The sequence below is a fragment of the Salvia splendens genome, chromosome 11 (genome assembly GCF_004379255.2).
Source record: "Salvia splendens isolate huo1 chromosome 11, SspV2, whole genome shotgun sequence".
In the NCBI taxonomy this organism is placed as follows: Eukaryota; Viridiplantae; Streptophyta; class Magnoliopsida; order Lamiales; family Lamiaceae; genus Salvia; species Salvia splendens.
In genome coordinates, this window is record NC_056042.1 from 4352379 (window position 1) to 4373589 (window position 21211).

General features: G+C 38.3%; 1 protein-coding gene, 5 non-coding genes and 1 pseudogene across 7 annotated transcripts in view; 3 read left to right on the forward strand and 4 right to left on the reverse strand.

Moving 5' to 3' along the window:
- The window catches only part of LOC121756375 (peptidyl-prolyl cis-trans isomerase FKBP16-1, chloroplastic-like), a 542442-nt gene that overhangs the window by 181 nt on the left and 521050 nt on the right, over nt 1–21211 (forward strand). The window lies entirely within an intron of this gene.
- Nucleotides 70–265, forward strand: LOC121756659. Its single transcript, XR_006041037.1, has one exon. It is a non-coding gene; the product is annotated as a U2 spliceosomal RNA (small nuclear RNA).
- Nucleotides 1515–1734, forward strand: LOC121756682. Its single transcript, XR_006041059.1, has one exon. It is a non-coding gene; the product is annotated as a small nucleolar RNA U3 (small nucleolar RNA).
- Nucleotides 14701–14920, reverse strand: LOC121756684. The gene has a single exon (XR_006041061.1). It is a non-coding gene; the product is annotated as a small nucleolar RNA U3 (small nucleolar RNA).
- LOC121756705 lies at nt 16171–16366 on the reverse strand. The gene has a single exon (XR_006041078.1). It is a non-coding gene; the product is annotated as a U2 spliceosomal RNA (small nuclear RNA).
- Nucleotides 18674–21181, reverse strand: LOC121756383 (annotated as a pseudogene).
- Nucleotides 20408–20627, reverse strand: LOC121756680. Its single transcript, XR_006041057.1, has one exon. It is a non-coding gene; the product is annotated as a small nucleolar RNA U3 (small nucleolar RNA).

Here is a 21211-nt window from a genome sequence, read left to right on the forward strand (position 1 = left end):
ATCGAATGTATACAGCAAGGTTGAGCAGACCACGTGGTATAAAATCATGGGCCAGCCTATGGAAAACTCATACCTTTCTCGGCCTTTTGGCTAAGATCAAGTGTAGTATCTGTTCTTATCAGTTTAATATCTGATATGTGGATCATCGGTCCATACGATATTAAATTTATTTATTGAGGGGGAAGGCCCACCAAAGTAGCTTGCTACTTGGGCCTTCGTGTGTCGCCCATGCGTTGCACTATTGCTTGGACCAGGCGCACCCCACCAATTTTAGTTTAAATAAATGAGTTGTGGCATTTTATAAGTAGGATGCGTGTTGTAGTTAGGGAAGTGAAGGTGGTTTGTGTGAAACTGTACAAGGTGAATTATTCCAAAAGAAATGGTATTTAGAGATGAACATGTATTATCACCTCCATGATTTAACCTGTGTTTTAGCATCATTCTGGACTTTCAGCTGATTTTTGTAACTGAGTTTACTACAATCTTCCAACTACTACTTGATGTAGAGATATTACATAGCTAGCTCCCTTGATAGCTTTTTACAAGTTTCTTAATCCTATGTACATATGTTTGATAATCCACAAAAATGTGATTGTTAGTGTCCCACATCGAAAATACAAAGGCGTATATTATATACTAGTACTACTTATACGCTTTAGTTTTTCACTTTATTTTATTCTTTTAGAAAAGTAAAGATAACTAAAGGTGACCGTTAGAAGTTACACTATATTTCGTCCAATTTATAATTTTCTCACTATTTCCAATATATTGTGATTACCATTGATATAACATGTTGATTATTTTGCAATAATATAAAGTAAAATTTGTTTGGTGCTTAGGAATATATAGCCACAAATTAACAACTGTCTTTACATCATTCATTTTTAATTTAGTTTCAAATTTCGAGCATTTTACAGGATAGCTACATTCACATAAATAGGTGGTATTTCAATTAGAAACTATATGTATCTCACTTAGACAAGTAACAATACACAATTTTAAACTTTTATATTTGAACATTTTATTTTAAGGATTAGAATAATGTATCAAAAATTAAAATGATAGATATAACTTTCAAATAATTAGTTAAAACATATCTTTCATTAGAAGTTTAGTATATTAACTTAAAAAAATGTAATATATCGGATGATGAGCTATTTGATTTAACATATCTTCAATCGAATTTTTTTGGACTACAAATGTATAGAGGTAATTGAATTGCATTGGGTTATTGAATTATGTGGCCCATCAATCGATAAGCAGAGGTGTTGGGCCTCTGGGTAGAGGTAGATTGTATGAAATGTGTTGGTTGTAATTGAAGGAAGCTCAAGAGTTTGATCATCTCCGACTTTACCTTTAGCAGCTCAAATCCCACTTCAATTAGTCAATACTTGTTACTTTTCCTTATACATTCCAATTTCCTTAGTTACACTGTGAGCATTAATTAACATCCCACATCGAAGTTCAATTCAATAACTGACAAGTACATAAAGTGATGGCAGTGTGAAGCAGTCACGACCTTACTTGAACAGGATCTGTTCTATAGGCTCGTACCTCTGTATCCTTGATTTCTAAGGAGATAGGAAACCATGTCTGGTGGATGAACCGTGGCTGCCTGGCTAGAGCGTGATTAACAGCCCCTCGGGTTGGGTTTCTGGCTCGTTGTGCAGTAGATGATCGTTCTTGGCTCAACTTTGGTCCAGTCAGGATGGCTAGGCAGCTGTCTGACAGACTATTATCATTTTGTTTTCCTGGACTTTTGATCTTGAGAGGTGTTCAAGTCATGGCTAGGCAGCTCGTTGCACACAGCTAAGGCTTATATTTGAGATCCCCATGAGAGGTGTTCTGATTCAGTTTTTATAAGTTTAGCTGGTAATGGCAGCTTGGTGGTGAAGTGATATCTGTGTTTGTTTCAGATGTGCATCAGTTCATATGTAGTCATTGTAATAGAGTTATGGCATTTGATGAGTTTGATAGTTATTGTAGCTTCATTTTAGGTCCTAGCCTCTATGGAAGATTACACTTCAGTGTTACACAGGAAGTGAAGGTGGTGAAAAACAAGTATCCTATACGTGTTGAGATTTCAAATCGAGTTGTCAACTTGTGTTTTTAATCGAATTTGGCTATGATTTCTTCAAACTGATCTCATATCAATGCATATAAAGTTAGATAATAGAGAAACAATGTAATTGGTCATTAATTTATTGACTTTTCAAAACTATATTGTCATTTTTATTATAACACTACATAATACTAATAGGCTTTTAATTTCGTGTCAAAAATAGGTTAAGTGGAGCTGTTTTATTTTTACTAATATTATTATAAAGAAATAAGAATGCTACAAAAAAATAGTACTACTTAGGTATGATTTTCTTAAGTTATCAGTCATATTTTCGATTTTTTACCTAGTATTTCATTTTTTATAAAAAAATGAATCGACAGTATTCGAGTTGTCTGCAGAAACGAAATCATACTTTCTAAAAGGGAAAATAACCATTTAAATCACCAAGTTTGGTCAAAATCTGGTTTATCCCACAAAGTTTAAAATCCGCTAATTAAATTATGAAGTTTTAATTTTTCTAGTTTATCCCATTGGTCGAATTTTGGGTGGATTCTTAGCATCTTTACATTAAATCTATCTTGAAATCTCAATCCAACTTTAAGATTAAACTCCTTGTGATTACACTTCGGATTATACACGCATCTTTTTCGTGATTTAAATCTCAATCCATCTTTAAATCTCAATCCACGTCAACAAAGATTGAACATCCAACTCATGATTTAATTAGTGTACTAAAACAAAAATTGAAACTTTGAAATGTCAATCTCAATCTCAATCTCGTCCAGAGCCTTTGTCCTAGCGGCAAGAAGCTTAAACATTATTGTAGGAGGTGCCGAATTCGAGCTCTCATGACATCATTTGTAATTTCCTCCTTTATGTAGGAGTTTATTTTTTTTTAAATCTCAATCTCAATCTCAATCCCTTTAGATTGCACCTAAAATTCGACTCATGGGATAAACTAGAAAAATTGAAACATCATAATTTAATTAGCGGATTTCAAACTTTGTGGGATAGACTAAATTTTGAACAAACTTAGTGATTTAAATAGCTATTTACCCTTAATAAAATTATGAAGGACATTACATATTAAATCTTATACTCCCTCCGTCCCACTGTAGTAGGGGTGATTCATTTTGAGCAATCGTTTTTAAAAAATGATAATAAATAATTAAAATAGAAAAAATGTAAAATAAGAGAAAAAATAATATAAAAAAGACTCTTAACTATATTATTCCTTTTTTTTACTTTACTTTTTTACACTATAGGTATTTATTATAATTTTTTCAAAACGAGTGCTCAAAATGAAACGCATCTACTACAGAAGGACGGAGGGAGTATAAGATTTAATATGTAATGTCCTTCAACTACTCTTTGATATCCTTCAAAACCAAAATAACATGGGAGGATAATATAAATCCACAACACCAACAAAATCGAAATTACCCAAATCAATGGAAAGATCAACAAGGTTAAAAGGTGAAAGCTTTAGAAATGTGAGCTTACTGTTATCGACGTACGATATGAAAATTCAGAGTCGTCGGTCCCCTGTGATGCGGCGGTGCAGATGGGCTAGCGGGGGCGGTGGAGCAGCGAGGCAGGGACGAGAAGAAGAAAATGAGAGGAGGGAGGGAAAGAGAAATAGAGGACAACAGTGGACGACGGCTGGCCTAAAGAACTGTCGATGTACAGCGGTGGACGGCAACGGCTGGTAGGTGAGGCAAGGTGCTTGGAATCTGGCAACAGCTCCGACGAGAGGACAGCAGGCTGAGGGAGATGGCGCGGTGGCGGTGGTGGCGAGGCAGGGCGATGGAGGAGCGGCAAGGAAGGGCTGTGGGTGTGGCGAGTTCCGCCGATTAAGAGAAAGAGAAAGAGAAAGAGAGGGAGAGAGGACATGCAGATCTGAATAGAGAGAGATTGTATTGGGCCTCATTCATGTAGGGTTTGTAGAGATTTTCATTATTTTGGGGTTTTATGGATTGGAAAAGTCTATAATTAATTTCCTTATTATTTAGTGTTCTAAATTAAAAGACGATGTTCTAAATTAGATTTTACTACATGGGGAAGGATTCCTAATGTTGGGAAAACTCAGAACCTTTGAGTGTCCACTATAAGACAGACACTTCCAATAGCCCTGCCCCTTTTTTGTCGACAGTCCCAGTTTATTTGTCCGCGCATAAAAAAAGTTGTCTGCCATTATAGGTGGACACTTCCAATAACCCCAATTTTTTTCATTTATTTTAATTCAATTATAATTAAAATTATCGGACTATACGTAATTAGAAAAAAACGGCTATAAGTGAAGAAATTAAAATTAAACACTAAATGTTTGTCATATTAAAGTACTGAAAAAATTATACAACGAAAATTTAATCTATTGAAAATCACAATGGTGTTCACACTGCTGCACCTCCCCTACGTGCCCAAACTTCTTCAATCAAATCGGTCTGGAGTGTACTATGTGTTGTGCTCCTGCGCATATCAGTGAAACATTGGGGCAAATATTCATTGCTCCGTGGTACGCCCATCTGGATCGGCGCGGAGGCAACACCGTTAATTGTACTTGCGTCATCTTCTGGTGCCCAGCGCTCTGCAGCAAATCCTTCATCTTCTATTATCATATTATGCAATATGATACATGCTAACATAATATTCGCGACATCATCTTCGTGTCAAACTCATGCCGGGCACTGTATAATGGCCCATCGCATGAGGGATCGCGGCCTCTGCCACTTCCGCTGCGCGTGCCGCATCCTCCTCGTCGGCCTGGTGCTGCAACTCTTGAATCAGGGAATTCCACGCGTCGTTCCACAAATCGTCCATGTCAATCCACAAATTTTAGTGAGAGAAAGTATGAGTGAAGAGTTGGAATGGTGTGAAAATAATGAAAGGAATGGAGTGTATTTATAGGTAAATTAAATAGAATTAAAAAAAAATTAAAAAAAATCATCCGCCCCAGAACCGCCGCACCTCGCACCGCCCCACTATAGGCCGGCCAGCCTATCGCCTCGGGGCGTTCGGTCAAGCGCGTCCTAGCACAAAACTCGCCGGAGGGCTTTTCGCCCCAAAAAAGGCGTCCGCCTCGGGGCGGTCGGTCCCTCCACTATAGCAAGGCGGGGTGGAGGCGGGATGGGGGCGGCCGGCGCGCCACCCCTATAGTGGACACCCTATGTTCTTCTAGACGACATAGTTTTGCCAATTACATAAGTTTCATCCTTTATTTCCTCCTTTTTCTCATTGTTCACACTTCACATGGTAGATGTTTTTCATTCATGTGTTTCTATAGCCTCACCAATGCAAAAAAAAAATGCTTCTTTCAATTGGAACAGTAACTTTTTTTAATTTCATTTATTTTGCACTTTCTGAAATTTTGATGTTTCTATTTAATTTTTTTTTGTAATAGAGAAATATAAGTCAGTTTGAAATATAATACTTCTCCTATATATAATAGAATTATATGGTATCCAATCTTATATTTCTCAAAATTATGTTTTTAACAATAAACTTAAACCGGTCAATTTATTGAATTAATAACTGAAATAAATAATTATATTTTTTATAGTAGTACTCCCTCCGTCCCGGACTACTCGCACATTTCCTTTTCGGCACGGAGATTAAGGAATAAGTGTATAGCAAAGTCAACAATTGCGGCTGTAGGTGATAAATTTTACTAAAAATGGAAAGAGTGCAAATAACTTGGGACGCCCAGAAAGGAAATAAGTGCAAGTAGTCCGGGACGGAGGGAGTATAATATATAGCATAATAATTTATATTTTTTTATAATAGTTTGGCTTTTCTGGTTTAACACACCTTGTTTACACATAATAGTTTGGTGCCACAAAACACATGGTTTACACATAACACTTTGGTGCCACTAAACACACGGTTTACATATAATTTAGCACCCAATCACATATAGTTTGGTGCTCCCAAAACACATTGCTAAGACATAATTTGGTGTTCACAAAACACATTGTTAACACATAGTTTGGTGCTCACAAAAAAAATATTGTTTTCTTCCAAATACAATTACTTCCCAATTCCAAATACATAAGGGGTCTTCAACCATCTTCAACCATTGTTGTTGTTGCTTTGTTGCGTGGGGATTGAGCCATCACCTACTCCACAGCCTCCTCCATGGCCTCCACCACGTGCTCCAGTACAGCCTCCACCACGGCCTCCTCCACGGCCTCCCCTTCTTCCAGCTATCCCTGTTATTGCGGTGGTACCACTTTCTGCATTGGATGGTGTCTTGCGAGGCCTTCCCATCTTGGCCTATAAGTTGAGTAGTTGCAATGTTAGTAATAACTAGTAACAAACCAGAGCGTACGTTGATCAAAACTAGAGTTTAATACCTTTGGCTTAGGTAAAACTTCAACTGGCTCGTTTTTGCAAATTCTGGAGTTGTGGCCTTCTTGGAAACACTTTTGGCATGTCATCACACATATCTTCCTCATTCTATTGGGTCTGGTTGGATCCTTCTCTAATGGATCCCTCCTTCTCACCTTCTTGGGCCTACCGGGCATCTTCTTCACAGGTGGAGGTACACCCGGGTACCCCTCAGCATGAGGCCAGAGCTTCTCCCCATATAATGCTGGCAACCCATATCCATAGGCCAACCTGTATTTGCTCAATGAGAAGTATTCATGTACATAATCATCAACATTCTGCTTGAGGAAATGAATAGCAGCGCATGCATGAAGACAAGGGATGCCAGTCAAATCCCATTTCCTACACTCACACTGCCTTAAAGAAGGAGTCACTACAAACCTATCCTCAAAGTGACTAACTTCAAATTTCCCCCCAACTGCAGGAATGGTGGTACAGTTTCTACTTTCATAGACCATAGCTTTTATTTTTTTTTCTCACTTTTGGACACACAGTTGAATTGATCCCAACACTCTCCATTTCCACACTCTTTCTATAAAGTCTCTCCATTAGTTTGGTTCTCATTTCATCTAGCAAGTCTAACACATGTTTACTCCTTGCCTCCAGAATATAGGAATTGAAACATTCACAAACATTGTTTAGAATGGCATCAGAGCAGTTGTCAGGTGTTAGAAAAGCCTTATAGAATCTGCTTGGGTTCTTGTCCATTAAATCTGCATATGCCTGTCCATCTTCCTTTTCCAGCTCTCTGCAAGCAATCTCATACTCTTCCATGTAAGTACTCCTAACCAGCTTCCAGAAAAGCTGCTTCAACAGTGGACATTTGTGTGTTTTTTTCCAGTTTGCATAGATATGCCTTGCACAATTTCTATGCTCAGCCAATTGAAGTAGACTTTGTACTGCATTTTCAAGTCCCTATCAAGAAACATTGTAAGTGTCAACATAACAAAACAGACAACAAATAACAAATAAGTTGGCATAGTATATACCTTTTGCTGATCACTGATAATGGTAATTCCTACTCCTTCACCCAATGTCAACTCTTCAACAAGAATTTTAATGAACCAAGTCCAGCAAACTTCATTCTCAGCTTCAACCACTGCCCAAGCAATGGGGTACATCTGATTGTTTCCATCAGTCCCTACAGCGGTTAGCAATATCCCACCAAGACATGTGTTAAGGAAAGCCCCATCTAGACCAATCACAGGTCTACATCCCTCCTTGAATCCCTTTCTTATACCACTGAAACCAATGTACACAGCCTTGAAAACAACACCTACATCTACATGTAGTTCAAATCTCCCTTCTCTGTCAGACTTACTTAACTCCAGGATATAGCTCCTCATTTTAGCATAATGAGCTTCCATTGTTCCCCTTAGCATGTCAATTGCCTTTCTCTTGGAGTGATATAACCTCCACTTGGTTGCATCAAATGCAAACTGATGCATCAAGTCCTTACCCAACTCCTTGCAACTGAACTCTGGTCTAAGTCTAAACACATGCAAGTATTTTCTGGCAATCCAATTAGAGGTCACAATCTTGTTTCTCATAGCCCTAGGACATGTGTGCTCTGGTTTAAGTTTCTTTATAACTACAGAACCATTTATCTTCACTAGACTCCCAGAACAGAACCATTTGCAAGGACTTTTGCAACCTGCCTCAAATACCTTCCTACTTGTTCTTTTAAAACAAATCTCCCAACCATTCTCAACTGCGTTGTCTGTCAGAGCATCTCTTGCTTGAAAACCATCAATAAATCACATTCCAATATACAATTTCAAATTCTTATGATCACACTGTGGATCATACATCACTTTAGCATGCCTTTCCAACCTTCTTCTCCATTCATCCTGAGAATCAGTTGAGCTAGAGTATATATCACCTTCTTCAGAATTCTCCTCCTCAGACACATAGTCACTTTTCTTCCCTCCACTGACTAAGCCATAGAAGATGTCATCAGTAACAACAAACTCTTTCTCCTTATTGTCTTTTGCTTTCTTGCTTCCCTGTGTGCATTCCTCATCCTCAGACACCAACTCCTCAGCATCCATGTCATCATTAGTTTCCTCATCTTCAGAAGATGGTATATAACTCCCATCATCCTCACTATCATATCCCATACCCACTCACATACTTTGATCAGCCTTATCCCCCACACTCTCATCAGTTATATCTCTCATTCCCACATATACATTTACAGCTCCCACATCATCACCCAAATCCTCAGCATCATTAATCCTACCTCCCACCCCCCCCCAAAACCTCAGCATCAGAATTCATATCTGCCTCATCCTCAACAACACTCTTACCCACATCCTTAGCTGCATAATGCCTAGCTCCCACATCCTCACCCACACTCTTACCAACCTCCTTAGTTGCAGAATTCCTAGCTCCCCCACTCTTACCCACACTTTCAACCACTGACTTCTGTGAAGACTGGAACAAACTCTTCTTCACACTACTTTCAACACTCTTCTCCACAATATCTTGGGTATAAACTGACTTTAACTTGCCAGCCTTTGAAGTTGTTTCCTTTCTACTCCTTGTGGTACACTTACTCTTATTCACAGACTCAACATTATTCTTTTTCACTGACTCAAACTCAACCGCTCGATGTCTGACAGCTTCATCACCTATAGTGTCCCCCCCCACCCAAGTATTGATCTTCATCAATGTGCTCTAGGCCACCCTTCTTCCCATCAACAACATACACATCACATACTTGCTCCTTAACTGTGGTTAGAAACTTCAGCATTAACATTACCTTTGCATCACCTTTGATGTTAATAAACTACATTCCCCACTTTCTCTTGAAGCTAAGTCTATCCCAGCTATCTAACCCTAGTTTGTTCAGTTCATCCACTAAGTCGAAGTAACCAAATCTATCTGGATCAAACCCACTGCCTTCCCACATTTTTCCACCTATGTATTTCTCGCAAATCTTCCCAACTGGAATGAAAATCCTCCATGGTAAATCCGAAGCAGAAAAGGCTTGCTGAAAAAATAAAAACAGAACCAAAGCATGTTCAAGATAATGTAAACTAAATTGATGCAAACTGGGGACCAACCAGTGCTTTTGCAGTAAAAATGGCAAAGATATATTTACGGGTTTAGATTCGGCTTGTCTGGGAAGAAACCCGACCACATCTCCATGTTGAGGAAACCTTACGCACAGCTCGTCGCCCGTCTGTCGCCGTTGCAGGTAAGCCTATGGACTCGCCGTCGTCTTACTCGTCGTGATCTTTCTCGCCGTCGCCTCAACTTCGCCGTCGTCGTCGCCTCAACGTCGCTCGTCAATTTAGGTTAATTAGGTCGCTTGTCAATTTGGGGACGAATTGGGGGAATTGGGGGTGAATTAGGGTTATTTTGATTTTTAATTTTATTTTTAAAAATTATTTTTTATTTTATTACACAGTCAATAATTGTTGACCATGTCAGCCGCCACGAGCCGGCCACGTCAATTAAAAACGACACGTCAGCTCACTCGTTGGCCGGAAAAACCATTAAAATCAGCGACTAAATGCAAAGTTGGTGACTTTATACGCCAATTTTAAAGGTCGTAGGAAAAACCAGAATTTGGGCAAAGTTGGTGAAAGACAGTTATCCCTACTACTAAAAACATCGTCTCTTAATTTAGAACACTAAATAATAAGGAAATTAATTATAGACTTTTCCAATCCATAAAACCCCAAAATAATGAAAATCTCTACAAACCCTACATGAATGAGGCCCTATACAATCTCTCTCTATTCAGATCTACTCCTCCACTCTCCCTCTCTTTCTCTTTCTCTTTCTCTCAACCGGCGGAACTCGCCACGCCCACAGCCCTTCCTCGCCACTCCTCCATCGCCCTGCCTCGCCACCACCGCCACCGTGCCATCTCCCTCAGCTTGCTGCCCTCTCGTCGGAGCTGTTGCCGGATTCCAAGCACCTTGCCTAACCTACCCGCCGTCGTCGTCTTCGTCCACCGCTGTACACCGGCAGTTCTTTAGGCCAGCCGTCATCCACTGCTGTCCTCTACTTCTCTTTCCATCCCTCCTCTCATTTCCTTCTTCTCGTCTCTGCCTCGCTGCTCCACCACCGTCCGACCTGTCTCACCGCTGCTCCACCGCCCGCGCAAGCCCATCTTCACCGCCGCATCATAGGGGACCGATGACTCTGAATTTCCATATCGTACGTAGATAACACTAAGCTCACATTTCTAAAGCTTTCACCTTTTAACCTTGTTGATCTTTCCATTGATTTGGGGAATTTCGATTTTGTTGGTGTTGTGGATTTATATTATCCTCCCATGTTATTTTGGTTTTGAAGAATATCAAAGAGTAGTTGAAGGAAAATCGCACCTACGGCGATGCAGTGAGGATTCCGGTGACTGCACAGCCGGCGTCGCTGGCTCTCTTTCTCCTTCCTTTTATTTTTCTTCTTCTCACCTTCTTTCTCTCTCATCTGTCCCTATGCTGCAATAAAAAATCACAAAATCAGTCCACAACAATAGTCCTCAAAATTGCAGATCGGATTAATGACTTATCAATATATAATTGTTAATCTTCTCGGAGAAGCCACATTTCATTGCACCAATTTTTTATCTAATAATATCTGTCTTTTTTTTTACCAATGAGTGACTTTCCCGCCAAAACAATGCCACATAGCAGGCCAAAAAACTGGCACTTTATATATTGGTAGACTAGAATTCTATAAATTCATTATTACTAAAAATGGAAAGTATGTTGATAATTTTAGAAAACCATGCCAAACTGTATTTAAACAATTTGCCAATTTGGTGTAATCTGGTTTGCAATTCCCTCACACTATTTCTAATTGCATTATTATTTCTTCATAAAAATGTACTCCCTCCTCCCTTATGTAGTAGAGGCGTTTCATTTTGAGCTCTCGTTTTGAAAAAATTATAATAAATAGCTAAAGTGTAAAAAAGTAAAGTAAAAAAAAGAATAATATAGTTAAGAGTCTTCTTTATATTATTTTTTTCTCTTATTTTACATTTTTTATATTTTAATTATTTATTATCATTTTTTTAAAACGATTGCTCAAAATGAAACGCCTCTACTACAAAGGGACGAAGGGAGTATAAGAGCATCCGCAACGCGTCTCGCCCCCATCTCGGTCTCGTCTCAGAGAGACGAGACGGCAGCGAGACACCGATGCAGCCCTCCGTCTCGTCCCTTGTCTCGTCCCGGAGGGTGGGTTCACGAGACAGCTCGCCACGTGCCAGCGCCACATGGCGCGCGCTGGCGCTAGGCGTGACGCCCACTCGCCGGCCCGCGAGTGGGCGTCGTCATGCTGACGCAATAAATCATTTTTTAAATTCAATTTTAATACTAAATAAAAAACGGTAATATTACCGTTGAATGGTAATTTTTTTTATTTTTTTATTCTATAAATACTCCTCTTTCATTCTCATTTTACACACAAACACACATCTATTCTTCTCAAATCATCTCTATTTTCTCTCCAATTTTCATCTCACCTCTCCAATTTTCATCTCAAAATGTCCGGCGATGGAAACTCTAGCGGCTCTGGCGGCTATGACTTGAACACGTTTGGTGACTGGGGGCATGTACAATTTCTTGGGTGCTTCCGGTTCGTCGACTCCAGCGGCGTACCAACCACCCATTTTGATGTGGATTCATATGCTCGTCCCTCCGCCCCGAGGTATTCTCAGGGATTATCCCAAATTAGGGAAAATTTTCTGGATGAACCCACTCCAAAAAGAGCACGAAGCGGTGGAAGCTCCGGGAGTCGCGCATTCGACGTCGTGGAGGAAGAGGATGAGGAGGAGAACATGAAGGAGGAGGATATTGGCCGTCATCCATACAGCCGCAAGGAGACGATGACTCTGTTCAACGCTTGGGTCAGCGTCTCGTACGATCCCATCGTCGGGAATCAACAAACCCGCAAGTATTTTTGGGAAAAAGTCACTGATGCCTACAACGAGAACAAGCCGAAGAGGGCCCGCCGCCGCACCATGAAGATGCTCCGCAGTCATTTTGACTGAGTCGACAGAGATGTAAAAAATTTTTGCGGAATCTACAAGAATAAAGCGGCGAATTACCAAAGAGGAGCCAGTGGAGCCGACATTCTGAGAGCGACTTTGCGAGTCTTTTTTGACGACAACTGCAAAGAATTCAAACATGTTGATGTTTGGGAGGCGGTCAGAGACGTTAAAAGGTGGGCTGGCGGTGTCCAGTCCAGCACGCGCTCGAGCTTGAAACGCACGAAGCACACAGTGGGTGGGCAATACTCGTCTAGTGAGGGCAAGTCAGACAACGCCTCACAAGAGTTTGCCTCACAAGAGGTTGAGGGTACGGCCACCGATGCAGGGGGGTCCTCCCGTGGACGCCGTCGGCCGCAAGGGACTAAGGCGGCGAAGGCAGCTAGAGGGAGGAGGGGCCGAGGCGAATCAAGCCAGGCGGGGTCGGGCTCGGTCTCGGGCTCGAACACCCTATTGCCCATGTACTTGACAACCACGATGGCTGACACTTCCCGCATGACGCATCCCCAATATCAAGCCCATCTTGCCGGAATTGAGTTTATTGCAAGACAAATTGGTATTCCGCCTCCAGGTAGCTTGAGTGCACCGCCACCGCCTTCGGGGGATGATTCGCCGGCGGAGTAGTTTTTATAATTCTTATAAAATTTTATTTTAAATTATGTAATTTTTATTTTTTTTAGGATTTTAATTATGCGTTTTTTTTTTTAATTTTAAGTTGTAATTTTATGTTATTTAATGAAGTGTGTTTTTATTAATTGAATTTGTTGGAAATAAAAATAAAAAATGAAATTGAATGAATAGTTAAGGGATGAGATGGTTAAGAGATGATTAAGAGATGGAGGGTTGCAGGTGCTGTATCTTAGTTAAGAGATGAGATGAAAAGTACAGTGGGGTCCATGAATAGTGAAGAGATGAGACGGTTAGGAGACGGATAAGAGACAGCGTTGCGGATGGCCTAAGATTTAATATGTTATGTCTTCATTATTTTATTAAGGGTAAATAGCTATTTAAATCACTAAGTTTGTTCAAAATCTAGTCTATCTCACAAAGTTTGAAATCCGCTAATTAAATTATGATGTTTCAATTTTTTTAGTTTATCTCATGAGTCGAATTTTAGGTGCAATCTAAAGGGATTGAGATTGAGATTGGGATTGACATTTCAAAGTTTCAATTTTTGTTTTAGTACACTAATTAAATCATGATTTGGATGTTCAATCTTTGTTGACGTGGATTGAGATTTAAAGATGGATTGAGATTTAAATCACGAAAAAGATGTGTGTATAATCCGAAGTGTAATCACAAGGAGTTTAATCTTAAAGTTGGATTGAGATTTCAAGATAGATTTAATGTAAAGATGCTAAGAATCCACCCAAAATTCGACCAATGGGATAAACTAGAAAAATTAAAACTTCATAATTTAATTAGCGGATTTTAAACTTTGTGGGATAAACCAGATTTTGACCAAACTTGGTGATTTAAATGGTTATTTTCCCTTTTAGAAAGTATGATTTCGTTTCTGCAGACAACTCGAATACTGTCGATTCATTTTTTTATAAAAAATGAAATACTAGGTAAAAAATCGAAAATATGACTGATAACTTAAGAAAATCATACCTAAGTAGTACTATTTTTTTGTAGCATTCTTATTTCTTTATAATAATATTAGTAAAAATAAAACAGCTCCACTTAACCTATTTTTGACACGAAATTAAAAGCCTATTAGTATTATGTAGTGTTATAATAAAAATGACAATATAGTTTTGAAAAGTCAATAAATTAATGACCAATTACATTGTTTCTCTATTATCTAACTTTATATGCATTGATATGAGATCAGTTTGAAGAAATCATAGCCAAATTCGATTAAAAACACAAGTTGACAACTCGATTTGAAATCTCAACACGTATAGGATACTTGTTTTTCACCACCTTCACTTCCTGTGTAACACTGAAGTGTAATCTTCCATAGAGGCTAGGACCTAAAATGAAGCTACAATAACTATCAAACTCATCAAATGCCATAACTCTATTACAATGACTACATATGAACTGATGCACATCTGAAACAAACACAGATATCACTTCACCACCAAGCTGCCATTACCAGCTAAACTTATAAAAACTGAATCAGAACACCTCTCATGGGGATCTCAAATATAAGCCTTAGCTGTGTGCAACGAGCTGCCTAGCCATGACTTGAACACCTCTCAAGATCAAAAGTCCAGGAAAACAAAATGATAATAGTCTGTCAGACAGCTGCCTAGCCATCCTGACTGGACCAAAGTTGAGCCAAGAACGATCATCTACTGCACAACGAGCCAGAAACCCAACCCGAGGGGCTGTTAATCACGCTCTAGCCAGGCAGCCACGGTTCATCCACCAGACATGGTTTCCTATCTCCTTAGAAATCAAGGATACAGAGGTACGAGCCTATAGAACAGATCCTGTTCAAGTAAGGTCGTGACTGCTTCACACTGCCATCACTTTATGTACTTGTCAGTTATTGAATTGAACTTCGATGTGGGATGTTAATTAATGCTCACAGTGTAACTAAGGAAATTGGAATGTATAAGGAAAAGTAACAAGTATTGACTAATTGAAGTGGGATTTGAGCTGCTAAAGGTAAAGTCGGAGATGATCAAACTCTTGAGCTTCCTTCAATTACAACCAACACATTTCATACAATCTACCTCTACCCAGAGGCCCAACACCTCTGCTTATCGATTGATGGGCCACATAATTCAATAACCCAATGCAATTCAATTACCTCTATACATTTGTAGTCCAAAAAAATTCGATTGAAGATATGTTAAATCAAATAGCTCATCATCCGATATATTACATTTTTTTAAGTTAATATACTAAACTTCTAATGAAAGATATGTTTTAACTAATTATTTGAAAGTTATATCTATCATTTTAATTTTTGATACATTATTCTAATCCTTAAAATAAAATGTTCAAATATAAAAGTTTAAAATTGTGTATTGTTACTTGTCTAAGTGAGATACATATAGTTTCTAATTGAAATACCACCTATTTATGTGAATGTAGCTATCCTGTAAAATGCTCGAAATTTGAAACTAAATTAAAAATGAATGATGTAAAGACAGTTGTTAATTTGTGGCTATATATTCCTAAGCACCAAACAAATTTTACTTTATATTATTGCAAAATAATCAACATGTTATATCAATGGTAATCACAATATATTGGAAATAGTGAGAAAATTATAAATTGGACGAAATATAGTGTAACTTCTAACGGTCACCTTTAGTTATCTTTGCTTTTCTAAAAGAATAAAAATAAATGAAAAATCAAAGCGTATAAGTAGTACTAGTTCTCATATAATATACGCCTTTGTATTTTCGATGTGGGACACTAACAATCACATTTTTATGGATTATCAAACATATGTACATAGGATTAAGAAACTTGTAAAAAGCTATCAAGGGAGCTAGCTATGTAATTTCTCTACATCAAGTAGTAGTTAGAAGATTGTAGTAAACTCAGTTACAAAAATCAGCTGAAAGTCCAGAATGATGCTAAAACACAGGTTAAATCATGGAGGTGATACATGTTCATCTCTAAATACCATTTCTTTTGGAATAATTCACCTTGTACAGTTTCACACAAACCACCTTCACTTCCCTAACTACAACACATATCCTACTTATAAAATGCCACAACTCATTTATTTAAACTAAAATTGGTGGGGTGCGCCTGGTCCAAGCAGTAGTGCAACGCATGGGCGACACACGAAGGCCCAAGTAGCAAGCTACTTTGATAGACCTTCCCCCTCAACAAATAAATTTAATATCGTGTGAACCGATGGTCCACATATCAGATATTAAACTGATAAGAACAGATACTACACTTGATCTTAGCCAAAAGGCCGAGAAAGGTATGAGTTTTCCATAGGCTGGCCCATGATTTTATACCACGTGGTCTGCTCAACCTTGCTGTATACATTCGATGTGGGAATACTATATCAATAAGGATAGGCAAGGATATTCACTTGCTATGTTAAAACACAATTGTGACTTTGATTTATGAAGGTGATATATGTTCAGCTATATTAAATATTACCCCACTTGGAAACTTCAGTGTCATGGATATTTCAAAATTGGAGCAGCCATAGTGCGTAAGAACCAATTAATGCCCACAGTTCTTGGCCCTGTCCTTCAACTATTGCTGGGCAATATACTAATACGGAGTATCAATTGTTGATTATCAAACTAATATACATAGAATTAAGTAGACATACTATATATATAAATATTACATGTGCATAGGATTAAGAAACTTATGTAAAGCTATTAAGTCAGGTTGCAATACAGTTCCTCCTATCACAGGTATGGATAGACTTTTTCTACAATTTACATCAAGTAGTACCACTTGTTTAACAACCTACTTTTCTGAACGATGCATTAAGGATATTCAATAGTTGGGTCAATTCTGTAAGTTTAATTCTGTAAGTGTAATTAGTGTATCACGAAAGAAGTAAGCATATTGACATATGGTTACACTTCATTCGTGAGGAGATAGAGAAGGGTACAGTGAAGGTGTTCAAGGTAGACACGACCGAGAACCCGGCTGATATGTTGACCAAGCCGGTACCGAAGAGCAAGCTCGAAGTTTGTATGCAGCTTGTTAACTTGAGGAGTATGAAGTGAGATTCAGTCGAACAACCAAGGTGGAGATTTGTGGTGTGGTTGTCGAGCTGATCAAGTATGAGTCGAAAGAGATGAAGAAAAGCTTTGCTTAAGCTTGAGCTCCAGTAGCCGTCCGATGAAGAGTCAAGATTGGGATTTAATCTGAGCCGTCAGATTAATATGACCGTTAGTTTTAGTTATGGCTCAATTAGTTGTTAACTTTCCCAATTTTAGTTAATTTCATTCATTTCGTTTTCTTCATCTGTAATCTGCAATCGTTGAGCTCAATTTCTCTCTTGAATAAAATTCCTCATTCGATTAGTTCACTGAATCGTCTTCTCCGATCACCCATCGTTCTCTAACAGGTAAAATGTTAAATATTCAAAAGAAACAATTAGTAGCTAAAACAACAAATGGCAATCTAATCTTTATTTTGATTCAATAATATTTAATATTAAAAAGAAAATGACAATTGTTTTTTTTTTTTGCTTCTTAAACAGTGAATGCATTAAATACTTTCACAAATATCCTAAATCCATTTACTTATTTATTTTGTAATTACCAAGGGTATCCACCGGCGGGCCCACTGACTATTTCTCGCGCTGATTTGTAGGCACCTCAATGGTGGGACAGCTGGCCCAAGGATTTAAAGCGGCTCCATGATCGATCCCCTGACCATTTGGTTAAGGATGGACGAGTCTCATGCCACTCGACCACACTCCTTGGGTTTCCTAAATCCATTTATTGATAAGTCGTTTTCTCATAGTAATATGAGGTTAAATACTCCATCCGTCCGCCACTAAATGTCTCATTTTCCTTTCACGTCCGTCCGCCAATAAATGTCTCATTTCACTTTTATTGTACTTGATAAGTGGACCCAACATTCCACTAATTCACTCCACTCTCACTTTATTTTAAAATTAATATATAAAAAATAGGTTTCACATTTCAGTAACTTTTTCTACCCACTTTAGTATATAAAGTCAAATAAATTTTTAAAATCGTACAGGTCAAATGTGAAACGTTTATCATGGACGGATGGAGTAAATTACAGAAGTACAATAGTTTTTTCTGGAGTAAATTACACAAGTACAATAGTTTGAAAAAACTAATTTCAAGGATATCTAAATTGAGATGTGGAGAATGGGAGAGGACGGTTCCACATAATATGAATGGGTTTTGTTATTCTCTTATCGAGCTTAATGATATTACAACTCAATCAGTTCATTTGTTGTGTACACGCACATAATAATCAACACTCCCCAGTCTTTGGTTTATCAGTACTAGTAGCTTAACATTTTCATGAGATGTAAACATTTATTGTACTAAGAGTTGAGGTTATTCAATATTTTTAACAGACTTAATCTGTAACTTTTTAGCTTAACTTTGATCATCTGAGTTCCCAAAACTGTTGAGATTTCAAATCAAGTTGTTCAACTTGTGTATTTAAACAAACTAGTTGTATATTCATGTGGTGCGATATACAAACTAGTTGTATTTAAGATATGTTTTTAAACAAACTAGTTGTATAATTTGTATGGTAGTATTAAAATTAGTAAATTTAATAACAATAATATATTACAACATAAATTTTGGAAACTTTACATGTAAACACATAATATGTGATGGAATCTCAACTACCTACCATCATCGTCATTACACACAACATTCTTCAAATTTTCACAACTTGTGACCCTTGACACGATAATATACAAATTCCCAGATGTCTGCTTTCTATACAAAAGTATGTTTGCAGATACAATCATTTCCAACTCAAAAGGCCACAATTTGCAGATACAGACATTCATGTATGGCTATCCATGATGGGATAGAGTATATCCAGAAAAGTAATATGAACGGAATCAATGTATTAGTTTGATCTGAGGAAAGATTAATCAAAGAAGCTTCAAGAGTTGCACCTCGAAAATTAAAGGCTCCTTCGCATGAGACAGAAGGCTTCGACGAGGACCAAACTGCATCAAAATAACAAGGAAATATTACACGATGATCATGCGTCAACATCAAAGAAACACACACACATCTTGATGAATAATAATTTTTTTATTCATAAAAGACCTCTTCAGGAATTGGTTGTAAAGCTTCGCTAGTATATCCGACCGACCGAAGGAGGTATTAAAGCTCGTCGTTTTCCTGAAGTATACATGCCAATACAAGTTGAGGCATTCATTTTAGTAAGTATACCAAACACCAGTTTCTAATCTGAATATCAACCAACCTCCAACCTTCATTCCACTCAAAACCTCCTTGAGACCTTTTATCATCTGTGATTTCCACAAGTAAATCAAAATAACATGAGAAACAACATTTCCTATATAGACTGCTTTCTTCTCCTCCACAAAAGTATCGAGTATGCAAACCTGCTCGTCACCCAGACGGAGTATGACTGGAGAACTTTCTCCGCTGAACTGATTGACGGTGCTACAATGTGGAAAATAGATTAAAAAAAAAGAAATCACCATTAACTAACAAACAATGACTGACAGATAAGTCAAAAGGAAAAAAAACTATGTAATTTAGCATTATAAATACATATATACAGCATCTGATAATACATGTGGACAAAATATCCATTTGGCCTCCTGCATACATAATTGAACTGCACGGTATCTTCTTCTGTGCTAAAACCAAAATTTTGGAAGGATTTAGGTTGTAATATTACACCACTAGGAAGCTTCAGTGTCCTGGATACTTCAAAATCGGAGCAGCCATAGTGTGTAAGAATCAATTCTAACGCATACGTACATGCATATAGAAGATGAAAACAAGCACAAGAAGCATATATATACACCTGAGAACATCCGGTTCTTTCATGTCCTGCATCGGTGCAGCACAAAAATTACCAAGGACCACATTAACTCCAACAATCCCCAAAATTGCTCTTCTTGCTACCTTAACTGCTACAATGGATGGATAACCATCCTCCATGTCCAGCTTCGTTTGCGCACAAACCAGCTTAGTTGCCCTAACACAGTATATTTGGCATCTTATATTCAGCACAGGACTCAAAAAGCCTAGTAACAAAATGCATCCAGTTTCCCAAAAGATGTAGTATATTATTTCGATGACCATAATTACCAATAGATGCTAACACCTTATTAACAATAATACATGACTATCATTATCAAATGCCACACCTCAAATAAACACAGATATAATCTCACACTCAGGGAGGCTGCCATTATTAGGGGATTATCAAACAAATTGAATGAGAGAGCACCTCTCATGATTATTATCAATATGATCAAAAGTTTAGAAAACAAAAAAATATATATAAGTCTGTCAGACAGCTGCCCAGCCATCCTAGCTGGACCAGAGTCGAGCCAAGAACGATCATCTACTGCACAACGAGCTGGAGAGCCAACCCGAGTGGCTGTTAATCACGCTCTAGCCAGGCAGGCATGGTTCATCCACCAGACGTGGTTTCCTGTCTCCTTAGAAATCAAGGATACAGAAGTACGAGCCTATAGAACAGATCCTGTTCAAGTAAGGTCGTGATTGCCTCACGAATCTATCAGTTTATGTACCTCACATTTATTCAGTAGGAATTCGATGTGGGATACAAAAAATCAAGGTTTAGTGCCAAAATTGCGTAATTTCAGCTTGATATCGTTAACAGTAGGTTTTCAATTTTCATGTTACAGAAGAAGAAGAAGGCAGTTGATTTAGCACATGGAGTGATGGTATAAAAAGTAAAAGTGAGAATTATTGAAGAGAATAAAAATAAAAGCACATGTGAAGGAGCAGGATTTAAGCAGCTGCTGCTAAAGGCGGAGAGGAGTGGAAACAGGAGACGCCCTGCCCTTCAAACGCTGCTTCAGCTTCCATCGTTTCAGATAACTGAGTAAATGGGAAGGGAGGTGACAGCGGCGAGTAGCTGGAGGGGGTGGCGGTGATGGTCTCACATCGTCAGAAAAGTGAAGGAAGAAGTGGGTCAACAATTATTTTCCTAGAGAGAGGGAGAGGGGCATGGCTTCCTATTCGTTTTATTCCCAATCAATCATCATCTAAAATGAGAACAAATGAGAGAGAGGTGATGAGACGGAGATGAAAAACCATTCATGACAAACTAGAGAATTT